Source organism: Lissotriton helveticus, chromosome 3_1 (genome assembly GCF_964261635.1).
Source record: "Lissotriton helveticus chromosome 3_1, aLisHel1.1, whole genome shotgun sequence".
Taxonomy (NCBI): domain Eukaryota; kingdom Metazoa; phylum Chordata; class Amphibia; order Caudata; family Salamandridae; genus Lissotriton; species Lissotriton helveticus.
In genome coordinates, this window is record NC_136061.1 from 365,686,774 (window position 1) to 365,700,323 (window position 13,550).

Below are 13,550 nucleotides of genomic sequence, written 5' to 3' on the forward strand. Positions count from 1 at the left end.
CATGTACCTTAAGTGTGTGACATGTCCTGGTAGTGACAAACAGCCATTTTAGTTTCTCATTGCTGTGAGGCTGCCCTCTTATAGGAATGCATTGGAGATTCCATAATGAGGGGCCGATTCCGATTCCGGTCGGAAGGGCTCCGAACGATGGTTGGAGCCCTTCTGCCCGCACCGGAATATGCCGGCTGGATTCCTTTCCGACCGAGTCATTCCGATTAGCTCGGTCGGAAAGGAATCCAACTCGGATTTCCGAATGGCTGACGACAGGCTCGGAGATCCCGTCTGCCGTCCGGAAATCCTTCAGTACTCCCCCAGCCGCCTCTTTACGACTGAGGGTTTCTCACTGCCTTTTCGTGCCGGTCTTTCCAGCATGAAAAGGCAGTTGGAAACTGTCTTTGGGGGCCCCCAGTATGGCCCCCATGGGTGTGAGGCCACCGAATGATGGCCTGGGGGCACCTATGATGCCCCTGTGTAGATCCCTGCACCCAGTGGCAGGCACCCTGGGGTGCCGGCCACAGGGTGCAGGGATGGACTGCACCCCTCTATTGCATAATGCAGGCATGCATTCTGCCCGGAATGCATGCTCCCATTGTGTGGGATACGGGTTTTGTCGGCCGTGACCGACGACAGTGGGTCAGTCAGTCACGGTTCCTGACCGTTGTCGGACAGACTCAGGTCCGTCCAACATCGGAATTGGCCCCTAAGTGTTTCAGTGGTAATTCCTTATATGAGAGGAGTAGTGTGATCAAGTTTGGTATGTTTGGAATAGTAATAATAAATGCTATGCAATGGTGTGCGCAGATTTATTTCCACCATTTTAGAAATGCCACTTTTAGAAGTTGGCATTTCTGTGTGCTATGTGTCTGACTGCCTGATGTGCATTGCATATCTGGCTCTAGAGTGACAGGGGCTGGTGAGGTGTGTGGCTCCAGGGAGGGCAGGGTGAGTCAGCACTAGGCTGAATAGGGGATCTGCCTTTGGAGTAGTGGGAGGAGTAGTCCCCTGAATAGGTCTGTGCCTGCCTAGGTGAATTCTGGCTCCGTGTCTGAGGACCGAGCCCAATCTGACAAAGGAGGCTGGAAGCCTGGTAAACAGAGTGCTTCAACAATACCCAGAACCAGTTGAGGCTGGCTCTGGGGGGAACAAAGAGAAATGCTGTATGGATATTGGGGCTGTGACCCAATGAAAGTGTGCTGTTTTGGGGGCTACTGGTGCCTGCTTAGACTGCAGGGCCCCAGGCGGAACTGCCACGAGGGATTGCCTCTCTGCTGGAGGGTCCCGTGAGCTGGTCTGCCTGGGCCCAGCTCTGCCCTGAGGACTTTGGGGCTTAATATGAGGAAATCGCACAGGACTGTGATCTGCTGTGTCTGTTCTCCCAGGAAAGCGCATTCGGTGCAAGGAGGGCACTGCTCAGGATGAGGGAAGCATGAGGGCTCTGCAGCTCTGGGCTGCCAGAGTGTCCTGAAGGGAATCCCGGTGTGAGGATACCCCCCATATTCACTAAAAACAGAGTGGGCTCCCATCCTGCATGTTGGTGCCTTCATGATTGAGGCGGGAGCTCTTATGGAAAAGGGAGCCTTTCCCCACACTTCTGGGTTTTCTGGGTCTCAGGGAGATGAGCCGCCGAGATCGCAAAAGTCAAGCACCCGGGTGTGACTGTGGGCGGGGCCTGCCCCATCAAGCTGAGAGGATCCTCGCGGGCTCCATTTCCGCCTTCCCGCACCTCGGGCCAGACTGAGGAGAAGTGGAAGACAGGCAGAGGGAGGCCTGATCGCGGGCAGGGCTCTACTCAGGAAGCAGAGAGCCCCTTGTGTTGCCCGGGAGAAAGAGACTGGTGTTCGGTGAAAGATCAGAGCAGACCAGGAGAGGTCCTGTGAGCAGGGCCTGGCGAGGCACGCTGTTGGTGCCGGAGTCCTGCGGATCCAGGAAGACTCCTGAGACACCCCGGTGAGTGGGGCTAAAGTGTGGAGCATAGTTGGTGCTCTCAGAGCACAGTTTGTGCCAGTGCTTTTTCGGCACGAGAGGAGCCCCTGGAAGGAGGGGCTCCCAGGGCACTCTGTGGGTGCCATTCTTTCTGCTGTTCCCAGCTGCACCTCAAGAGCGTGGGCAGCTGCAACGTTCATAGTGCCGATTTTGGGAGGAGTATGGCTGCACCACCAGAGTGCGGGCTGCTACAACAAAAGGGGGTACCTTTGTTTCAGAAGTCCCAGAGTGGGGCTTCAGGGGCACAGTAGTGCCAGTGCAAAGCTGATTTGTCTCAGCTGCTCTGCAATCGCGCAGGCAGCTGCAACGGAGGAGCAGCTCTTTTCGAGGAGATGGGGTTGAGACCCCCCTGCGCATTACACATATTGTTCTTACTGCCAAAGCAGCCGGAGGGCCAGGCAGGCCCCAGTTAGAGCCCTGACTTTTTGAACAGAGGGCATTCGGGCCCCCAGGAAGGCCAGTTGGCTGGGGTCATTTTGAGTACCTGTGTGTTCTGGTAGGGCACAATGCCCTAAAGGAATGCATAAAGTGTTTATGCTTGAGGTGATGTATGCATCGCTGGGTATTAGGATGTATGCCTAATATGATGCCTAATGCAAATGTCATGCTATGATATTTAGGCCTAATGAGATTGCATAATGTGTTTATGCCTCATGAGATAATGCAGAGTACAGTATTTTACCAGTTGTTACTGGTTGTTTTATATTTGCTACTTGTACTTTCTAATGGTTCTGATAGCGGACCGATTGGCCCTGTCATGTATATAAATAATCCCAGTGTAAAGTACTACCTGGTGCCAGTTGGCACAGTGTATATTTGTGATTATGATTCTAATGTGTTTTGGATAATACAAAGACTATTAGTTATATTTATTTTTTTTTATTTTTTATTTTTTTTATTTATTTCTCGTGAAACAGCACAATACAGAGATCAAGCAGCCATTCGCCTACATCCCTTCTCGGGCCGGCAGTGGGTTGTCGGAGTTTATACATGACATAGAAGCTTAACAGATGGAGAACAACAACGCCAACTTCAAGGCTGATCAATAGTCCGGCCGAGGCAGGACACCTTTGGCATGTCAATATCATCGACGGTGTGATGTGCACTGTGTGTATATGGATGAATCTATTCATTTTTAACATTTTCCCCCAACCTGTTTCCCACCCCAAGAACCCCGCCCCCCCCTCAACTGGACCCCAGACTGTGCTCTTCATGTAAATTAGCGAGTGGCCCGTTGGTGTGTAGTGTATCTTGCTGCATGCTGCTACCATTGGTTCGTGGGACCATACCTAAGTTCTTGCTCTTCCAGGGATGCTACAACCCCTACCGTCCAATGTCGCGCTGTCGTGTAAGGGGCAGATCTATCTGAGTCACCCAGGATCCAAGTGCGGGTCACACCCAAGTTCCTCCCCCTCCCCCTCAACTAAGTCATTCTCGACCATCCTGGAGGTGAGGTATGTCTGATACAACCCCCAGAAATTCTTGGGTCGACTACGGGGCGGAAGTAACGCACTGTACGTCTCCGCTTGTGTATTACAGTACGTCATGTCGCCAGCCCATCGTTTCAGCGTAGGTAGAGGGCCCCTCATCCAGCATAATGCGACTACTCGTTTTGCGAGTAGCAGACCCATGCTAACCAGTTTCCTGACGGAGGCAGGTACCATCCTTGTGTAGCCCAGTAAAGCAATGGCAGGGTCTAATTCTAAGGCCGTTTCCACTATAGTGCTAAGTTCGGCAAAGACTCTGGTCCAGAACCTCTGCACCCCCGGGCACATCCAGGCTAAATGTAGAAAGTCCGCGACTTGGGCGTGACACCTCTCACAGCTTGGCGTGTCCCTGAGCCCAAACCTGTGTAGCCTCTCCGGTGTGTGATACACCCGTTGTAAAAATTTAAAGTGGATCAAGCGATGTCTCCCGTTCAGCGAGATCCGCCTGGAGGCCGCACAACAAAATGCCCACATTTGGTCGTCTATTTGAGCGCCCAAGTCGGTCTGCCAGGCTAAGCACGCTCTCGTGTAGTGCAGTGCCGTGTGTGCATGCCCTATCTTATAGAGCGTGGAAATCAGCTTCTTCGGTGTCTCAGTATCAATGACATGGACTAGTTCTGGGACTTCAGGAGGTTCTTCCAAGTCGGGACCTAGCAGGTCTAGTAGGGCACTACGCACTCTATGGTACTGGAATCGCTGAAGTAGTGAGGGACGATCCCTCCCTCGTGACAGCTGGTCCCACGTCTTTACCTTCCCTTGCTCGAATAGGTCTCCCAAAGTGCGTGCACCCAAGTCGCTGAGGGCTCTGTGTACCCCTGTTTCCGCGAGCGTTGGGAGCCAAAGTGCCCAGTGCATCGGCATATTGGGTGCGTACAGCAGTTCCTTATTCTGCCTCTGCAATATGGAGTGCCAGGCGTGGTTTGTGGATAAGAGTGAGTCCAGCGTTCCCACCCTGCGGTCCCTAGGGCCACAGATAGTCGCTGGGAGCGGGGTAGGATCAGCAAACAGTCTTTCCAGTATCACATGCGGGATGTCCTGATTACCATGAATCCAAGTGTGGAGGTGGGATGCCTGTGCTATCCTATAATAGCGTTCCAGGTCCGGTGCAGCCAGTCCCCCCTGCTCGTATGGCAACTGAAGTACCTTCCATTGCACTCTAGGGTGTTTTCCAGCCCATGCCAGTCTCACTAGGAGTTTAGTAATGGTTGTGAAGAAGGCTTTAGAGAGGACAATCGGAAGGTTATTAAAAAGAAACAGAAACCTCGGGAGAATCACCATTTTCATCATAGCGATTCTTCCCATCAGCGAAAGTGGGAGCTTAATCCAAAGCTCCACGTCATCTGCGAGCTTGCTATAGGCAACCCCGTAATTTTCCCTCAGCATAACGTCAGGATCCGTGTGGAGCATTATGCCCAGATACCTTAGCGGCTCTGTGGACCACTGGAGCGGATATTCCATTTCGAAAGGTTCAGTAATTGGGGTCAGGGGAAAAGCTACTGACTTTGACCAGTTGACTTTTAGTCCTGAGAGTGCTCCAAATCTCACAACTTCCCTCAGGACCGAGGAGAGGTTATTGACCGGGTCTCTGACGTAGAGCAGGGTATCATCTGCGTACGTGGATATACCAAGCTTGTAGGTGGGGTAGTTGATGGCTTCATAAGAGTGGTATTCCCGAATCGCACTTGCCAGTGGCTCCGCCACCAGAGCGTAGAGTAGTGGGGAGAGGGGGCACCCCTGCCGCGTGCCTCTGCTTATGGCGAACGGTTCCGAGACCGCATCTCCCAGTCTAACTCTCGCCGTGGGCTGATGGTAAAGCGCGCCCAGGAGTTGGAGGAATAGCTCTCCCAGCCCTAACTTCCTAAGTACTCTGCGCATAAAAGGCCACTCCACGGAGTCAAAGGCCTTCTCCATATCTAGGAAAACTGCAACGGCCCTGGTGTCCTGCTTGGTGTGTTGCATGGCTCCCATGACCGTGCGGATGTTGTAAGTGAGGTTCCTAGCCGGGATAAATCCTGCCTGCTCCGGGGCCACTAACTCCGGGGCCACCAGTGCCAGCCTGGCCGCCAGCACCTTCGCATACAGCTTAGCGTCCACGTTTAGAAGTGACAATGGGCGGTATGAGCCAGGAAGGTCATGCGGCTTACCTGGTTTCAATATTGTTACAATGAGTGCCTCTCTCATAGAGGGCGGCATAGCGCCATGTTCACATATTTCGTCAAAGAGGGTGGAGAGGTAAGGTAACAGCTTATCTTGATACGTTTTGTAAAAGGTCACCGTTAAACCATCAATCCCGGGTGCGCTTTCCGATCTCATGCCGTTTAGCGCATCTGATATCTCCTCTCGGAGGATAGGGGCCATCAGGAATTCCCTCTGCCAGTTCTCAAGGAATGGCATCTTGATATAGCTTAGGTAGTCGTCAATTTGATCCTCTACTCCTGAAATCTTGTTGGTGTATAGTTCCTTGTAGAACCCCTTAAACTCCGCCAGGATGTCTTCCTCTGCTGTCAGCACTGCCCCCCCTGAAGACTGCATCTCTGTGATAACCTGCCTGCGCCTGGAGCCCTTCATTATTCTGGCTAATAGCGCACCTGGTCGGTCACCCTCTCCATACGTGCGAGCTGTCGCATATTTTCCTAGGACTATTAGTTATATAACCTCGTGTGGAGTTTCTTTTTCGGTGTGCCTAGTGTGTCGCTGCTGTATGTGTGTGTTTTACAAACTCTCTACACATTGCCTCTGGGATAAGCCTGACTGCTCGTGCCAAGCTACCAAGGGGGTGAGCATGGGTTATCTTCAGCGTGTAACTCCCTTGCCCTGACTAGAGTGGTGGTTTCTGCCTGGCTTAGGCGCTTGCCCTCGCCAATCAGAAATCCCATTTCTAACACACTTAATACCCCATTATGCAATGCCAAGCTGCCTTCCCTGATGGGTTTTTACACTGTAGTCACCTTACACTTCTATGCTTCAAAACATTCACCCAAAGTTGGCAGGGTATGCCCAGACATGGGTACCTTGCTCACTTTGCCACTGGATTCAAGATAGACTGGCTGATGAGGGTTATGAACCCGAAACCGGTCCCAGGATGCTTGTTTCCGGTCCAGGGAAGACATGGCTTGGCAGTTCGGGCTGGACTGTTCCCATGAGGCACAGGGTCAGACTGATTTGCATATGGCCATGTCTGAACTGGGGTGGTGGAGTGAGCTAAAGAATGATGATGGATTAAACCCAGGTCAGTTGACTGGGGTGAGTGTTTGATTTGCTCAAATGCTCCGTCCATCACCCCCTTTGGTATCGCTTCAAAACAGTGAAGAAGCATGCCAGTGTTTCTAAGTAACTTTCGCTTACAGACTGCCGAAAGTATACATAATCTGAGCACAAGCCTCCTTTATTTCTTATTGGTTACTTTTTGGTGGAGCGCTGTACATGCTGCGTTTCTACAAAATAAACATGTGCCTGCCAGGAAAGTGGTTTATTTATTTCTGGAGTGTCTCCAAGCACTGAGTAAAAAGAACACCAAGTTAATTAGCTTTCTTTGGAGCAAAGCCCGTCCCTCCTATAACCCACTTCAATTTCTTTTTGAAGTTTTATAGAGCGCTTACAATGAAAGGGACTAAGTAACAGGGGTGAATTGTTTTTTCCAGTTTTATATTGTGCTTACAATGAAGAAGGCTAACATGTGTGAAGGGTAACATCCCTTACAACGCAGTCATTACGACCTACCTTTACAACGCAACTGCCTTTACATCGCATGCCATTACAATGCATGCCATTACAACACATACCATTACAATGCATGCCATTACAACGCATTATAAGGTAGGTAATAGAGATTTATTTAGTATTAGGTTGGATATGGGTTTTGGGGTACATGGGAACAGTAATCTTTACTAGTACACTATCCAACACTTTCCCTACTGTTGCACTCACTGGAGTGGGAATAGTAATTTTTACCCCTACACTATCCAACACTTAATAATGTTTACCCCTACACTATCCAATACTTACCCTGCTGTTGCCCTAAAAGTATTATGCGTTGTAATGGTATGTGTTGAAATGGTATGCGTTGTAATGGAATACGTTGTAATGGTAGTTTTAAAAAATGTGTTGTAATGGCATGCTTTGTAAATCATGCAATGTAATGGTAGTTGCGATGTAAAGATTGCATTGTAAAAACATGCCTTGTAATTGCATGCATTGTAACGTCATATATTCCATGTGAATTGTGCATACAATGCAAATCGCATTAACAAATTGCTCAATCGTATTGAAGAAGAAGCAAATTACCGCTTTTGTGATACTTTTGTCTTTAGTTACGTGGAATCCCTTACTACTTTGCACAAAGCCCAACATCTGTCAACATAACTTTTTTGATGAAATGGAAGGTAGGTACCCTGTTAGCATAATTTATATGATGTTCCCGGGCCGTTTACAGCAATTATTTACCAGTTTGCACAATGACTCAGGGCCCAGAAAAGTTTATATATTTTCCAGTTTGCAGAATTACCCAAGATCCAATAATGTGTTTCTTGACTGGTTCATAAAGTTGTACAGAGTCAGTAAAACTGGTACAACCAACGGTTTTGGAGTGCTTTACATGGATAACAGTTACTCTGCACAGTAAGCTGAGCCGATGCCGAGACTCAAACTTGGCACTCAATGGCTTTAACGCCATATCACATCCTGTTCCCCCTCATGGTGCCCGGTCCAGAAATATGGGTAGAGATTGACTCTCGTGTGGCACAGAAAAGTGTATGTAAAAAGGTCAGATGGAAAAGATCAAACGATGGCCACAGCTTGAGTCTTGTAATTAAAGAGTATGTACAGCACTCACTAATAGTATGACAAGCATTGGCAAATCTAATAGTTCTCATCAATGCGAGAGCTATTGGCTTTGTCAATTTGTTTTGGCCATGCTGCACAGCAGCCAATGTTGCCGTACGGCATGGTTAAACAAAACATTACCAAAGCCAATACCGCTTGTGTAGGCAAGTCCTATTGGCCTTGCCAATGCTTGTTCTGTTTTTCTGTTTGGGATCACCAGGCATTCCCCGGTAGTTCTAAACAGAAAAAAGTACAGTGCAGTGCTTAGTGATAAAAGTCAACTTAGGAAAAAGGAAAGACATATGACCGTTCTGTTTCTCCAAAAGCAGACATTATGAGACAGCAGTAAATTCATATTTGGGCATGGGAAGAAAGACTTGAATATTGGGATTTGAATGAATATTGGGATTTGTGGAGCGCACGGCTACTGCCACAGTGCCCAATACAGAAGTGAGGGGAAGCCAGCTTAGTCTTTGAACAGGTGGGTTTTCAGTTGTTTTTGTTTACAAAAGGTCTTTGTGTCGGGGATGCTTCTAAGGGAGTTCATTCCAATATTTAGCTGTTAGCACTGAGCAGGCAGAGCTGCCCCGTTTCTTTAGTCTGGTAAAAGGAATATATATCAGGTGGGCTTATTAAGTCCTCAGTGGTCTTTCAGGACAATAGCTGGTCAATTTGTCCTGTTAGTATTGTGGGCCAGTCCTGCGCATGCCACAGTCAGTTTTTGGGAAATTATCCTCCTCTTCAACGGAAACCAGTGCAGCTGGCTTCAATAGTGGGATATCAAGGTGTATTTTGGCAGGTTAAACAGAAGGTGGATGGCCATGTTCTGTACCTTTTGAAGGTTCTGGAGGAGGTATTCTGGAAGTATAAAATATTATCATAGTCGATTCTCGACACGGTGAAAACACGTGCCACAGTTTTCTGGGCTTCTCAGGGCAGAAATGTTAGTTATTTCCTTAGCATCCTGAGAATACAGCAAGAGATTCGATTACAGCAAAGACCTGGGGCTTGAGGGATAGGTTGGTGTCTATAAGAACTCCAAGGTTCCTTGTCACTTCGGTGGGGGGGGGGATGCTGGACAGTTGGCTGGCCAGGCACCCAACCAGCCGGGTAGGATGTTGTCGACAAATAGCAGGGCCTCTGTTCTATTGGGATGGCATTGCAGAGAGCTAGTCTTCAGCTGTCCCGCCACAATTGACACACAAGCTACAAATTGGTTATTTTCTCTGTTATATATTGTTGTTGTAGGTCAGTCAGTAACAGTTGCTTGTCGTCAGAGTAAGAGATTTTTTGTATTTTTTATTTTTTATTAGCATTTCAGGAAAACAACATACAGCGTACGTCCACAGGTTATATGCATATCACAGCCAGCATACATATATAAAACCAGTAGATTGCAAATGTCTCAGCAAAATACCCCCATGTGTAAGCAGGCATTATCATAAACAAGAAACAACGCAACTCCCCCCCCAACCCTCCCGCCTCCTCCACCCCATCTACCAGGAAATACAATGAATTCAGAGCCCTCTCAGGACAACTCCAGTAAGGCATGTGCCACATGATGGCTAGTTTTTACGGTGAACAGCAGCATAGCAACAATACATTATAGCATTCAGGGTCAACAGTGCAGAATGTCGCCAATTTTGTTACAGGGACGTTTTTGTAGCATAGCTGCAAAATCGGCCCTGCAACAAAATCGGCCGAAAACCGGCTCGGCAAAGCGCTCGGCGGCACCTTCAACTCCCCCCGAGTGGGGAGGGGAGGGGGGGGGCGGCCGAGCACTTTGCCAGGGCCGGTTTTGGTTCCCAGTCCGGCACTGAATGTCGCAAAAGGTGGCAGATCCAAGGCGAAGTCCACAGCGACACTATGTAAGCAGCCGCGCCTCCCCAACTAAATCAGGGTGCGCAACCATATATGCTGTCATAGGGCTCCAGAAGTCCTTAGGGCGGGAAGCCTCAGGCAGCTCTTCCCCATAAGTCTGCAACTGGTCTCTGCAATAGGCCAGATCAGTAAGCCACAATTTTATAGTAGGAGCAGACCGCGAACCCCATCTCTTCGCCACCACCTGTTTTGCCATCAGAGTGGAGACCGCCACGAGGCAGTGGCTGGCAGGCTTTAAACGGTTGACATAACCCAGAAGACATATCTCAGGAGAGCAATCAACAAGTTCTAGTACCACTTCCGATAGTATGCGAGCCACCTCAGCCCAGAACGCCAAGACTTTCCCACACAACCAGGCCACATGGAAGAAATCCGCATCATCAACTCCACATCTCACACACTTAGCAGATTCTATCAGTCCATACCTATGAAGTTGTAGATGTGAATAATATATTTGGTGCAAAAACTTAAAATGAATAATCCTGAGATTACAATTGGCCGTTAAGCGTCCAGTGAGTTGACAACAAGCCGACCATACCTCCATCGGTAGCGGGCTACCTATCCCAGTTTGCCAGCATTGGCGCGACTAATGATCCTCAAACTCCTTTTCCCTCTGAGAGGCATAGTAAAGCCGAGTGATAAGTTCCTCACGGCTCGCTCCCGTTAACATTACCTGTAATGCCCTAAGAGTCGTAGGCTCCTCCGGAAAGTTCAGGTAAACATCCAGTATGGCCTGCCGTACGCGGACATACATGAATCTGAACATAAATGGCCGATTAACATCATTTTGGGCTGCCCCAAGAGTCTTGAAATGACCTCCTGTGTACAGGTCGCCCATACGGACTATAGCCGCAGCTGCAAGCTCCTTCAGAGCAGCGGGCTCCCTAGCAGCCGAAATTCCCGGATGGGAAGCTATGGGCAGGAGGGGGGGCATATAAACACGGAAGTTGAACTCTAGTAGCCAGAGCCCTCCACGCCCACGAGGAACACTAGGAGGGGTTGATCTCCTGCGGAGGCCCACCGGCACCGCCCGATAAAACCATAGCCTGCACAGGAATGGGAAGAACCGCGTCTGTCTCAATAGCTACGTGCAGCTGAAAGCACTTCGGAAAATTCCAATAATGCGCGAAATGTGCTGGTGCGCAAAGGTAGTATAAGCGAAGATCTGGAGTCTCAAAGCCGCCTCGGTCAAACGGCTGCACTAAAATATCCCAGCGGCATCGTGATTGCTTACCCCCCCAGACAAATGTAAGTAGAGCCGACTGCAATATTTGAAAAAAAGCCAGATTTAACTTAATGGGAATATTGATGAAGAAGTACAGCAACTTAGGCAGAAACACCATTTTCACGACAGCGATCCTATCCGCCAGTGACAGGGGAAGACGTGCCCACCTCTCCGTCTGCTCCACTATGCGCGTAGTGGCACGCCCATAATTCTCAGCGACCACCACCGTTGGCTCTCTATGGATCATCACCCCCAGGTACTTTTCCGGCTCTGATGTCCAGGACAGTGGGAAGTCCAGTTCAACCTCTTTCGTGCGTTCTGTTAAAGGTAAAACCACAGACTCGGACCAATTAATGCCCAAACCAGAAAACCTCTCAAATTGAACATACTGCCTAAGGATCGGCAAAAGATAGCTTGATGGCTCCCTGAAGTAAAGTAACATATCGTCCGTATATAGCGATACTATCAAAGGACGTTGCCGGAATCGTAGAGCCGTGGTCGAGTGCTTTCGGCGGAGCTTGCACGCTAGGGGTTCTATTATCAAAGAGAAGAGCATGGGGGAAATGGGGCATCCTTGTCGAGTGCCCCTTTCTATAGAGAATAGGGACGAGAACCTGCCATTGTCTCTCACTCTGGCAACCGGTCCGCTATAAAGAACCAGAAGCCATTTGAGAAAGAAGGGGGGGGGGACCTCATTCTACTCAGGACCGTGAACATAAAGGCCTTTGCTGCTTCGAGTAATACAGCAACGGCTTGAAAGTCAGGTTCAAAATAATGCAGCATGGAAAATAATGTACGCATATTATGCATGGTGGATCTCTCCATCACGAAACCCGACTGATCTGCAAAGCCAGAAGGGGCACCAGGGGCTGAAGTCTAGTGGCAATCATTTTTGCCAAAATTTTGGTAGCGATATTTATGATGGAGTGTGGTCTGTACGATCCGCATTGATTAGAGGGCTTGTCAGGCTTCAATAGTGTGACTAACAGGGCCTCCCGAAGCGACGGCGGCAGAGACCCGCTGTCATACGCCTCCGCATAGACCTCCAGCAACCAAGGAGCTAAGAGTGTAGCAAATGTCTTTTAAAATTCACTCGGCAGCCCATCCGGCCCAGCAGCTTTGCACGTAGGCAAAGCCATTATAGCATCCCGCAGCTCTTCCTCCCCAAACGGCTGTACTAAGTATTCTCGATGCATATTGGACAGCCAGCCCAGTGCCACATCATCCAGGTAGGCGTGCATTTCCACGTCAGAAGGGGACTCCCGGGCTGCATAGAGGTCGGTATAGAACTTCAATACGACATCACAAAGCTCTCCTGTCGAGTGTCGGGTCCCACCAGAGTCATCTATGAGCTCATTTATGGGCTCCTGGCTTCGGGGCTCCCTCAGCTTCTGGGCAAGAGAACGGCCCGGCCGTCCACCTTCCCCGTAGTACCGCGCTATCTGACACCTAGAACAATGCCGCAGCTCCTGGTCAACAGTGTCATTGTGTTCAGAGACCAGTTCAGGGATCTGTGCAAGTTTATCCGCCGTTGGATTATCATCAAAGGCTTGCTCCAGGTCACTGATATCAGCTGCTAATTTCTGTATCCGGTGCCTAATATCTTGCAGCACTCCCGCCTGAGCCCCTATGCAAGCCACTCTGATAGTGGCCTTAAAGGCCTCCCAGAAGACCCCGGCACTCTCCACCGTGCCCTCGTTCTCCGTAAAGTAATGCCCGATCGCCTCCTCTATAGTTTGCTTAAATACCGGGTCTCTCAATTCAGACGGCTGGGTTGTCAGCGTAAGAGATGACACAGATGCCAAAGGAGCATAAGATCTGCAAACTGCCTCATATAAATATTAAAACGTGTGGGGCTCAGGGCTGAGCCCTGAGGCACTACATACTTGAGTCTTTTGGAGTCGAAGTAGTGTGGTTTAAGCCAGACTGCCTGCTCCCTGTCCTCAAGAAATTACCTCAGCCAGGTGCAAACTTTCCCCTCTACTCTGATCTGGGTAAGACAATGGAGCAGGATCTCATCTGAGATCATTTTGATTGCCGCTGAGAGGTCTAGTAGAATCAGCGTGGCACTTGGAACATCTAGAGCAAATTTGATGGAATCAGTGATATCCAAGTCAAGTTTAAATACTTTATTCGACAACTTTGTCATAAAA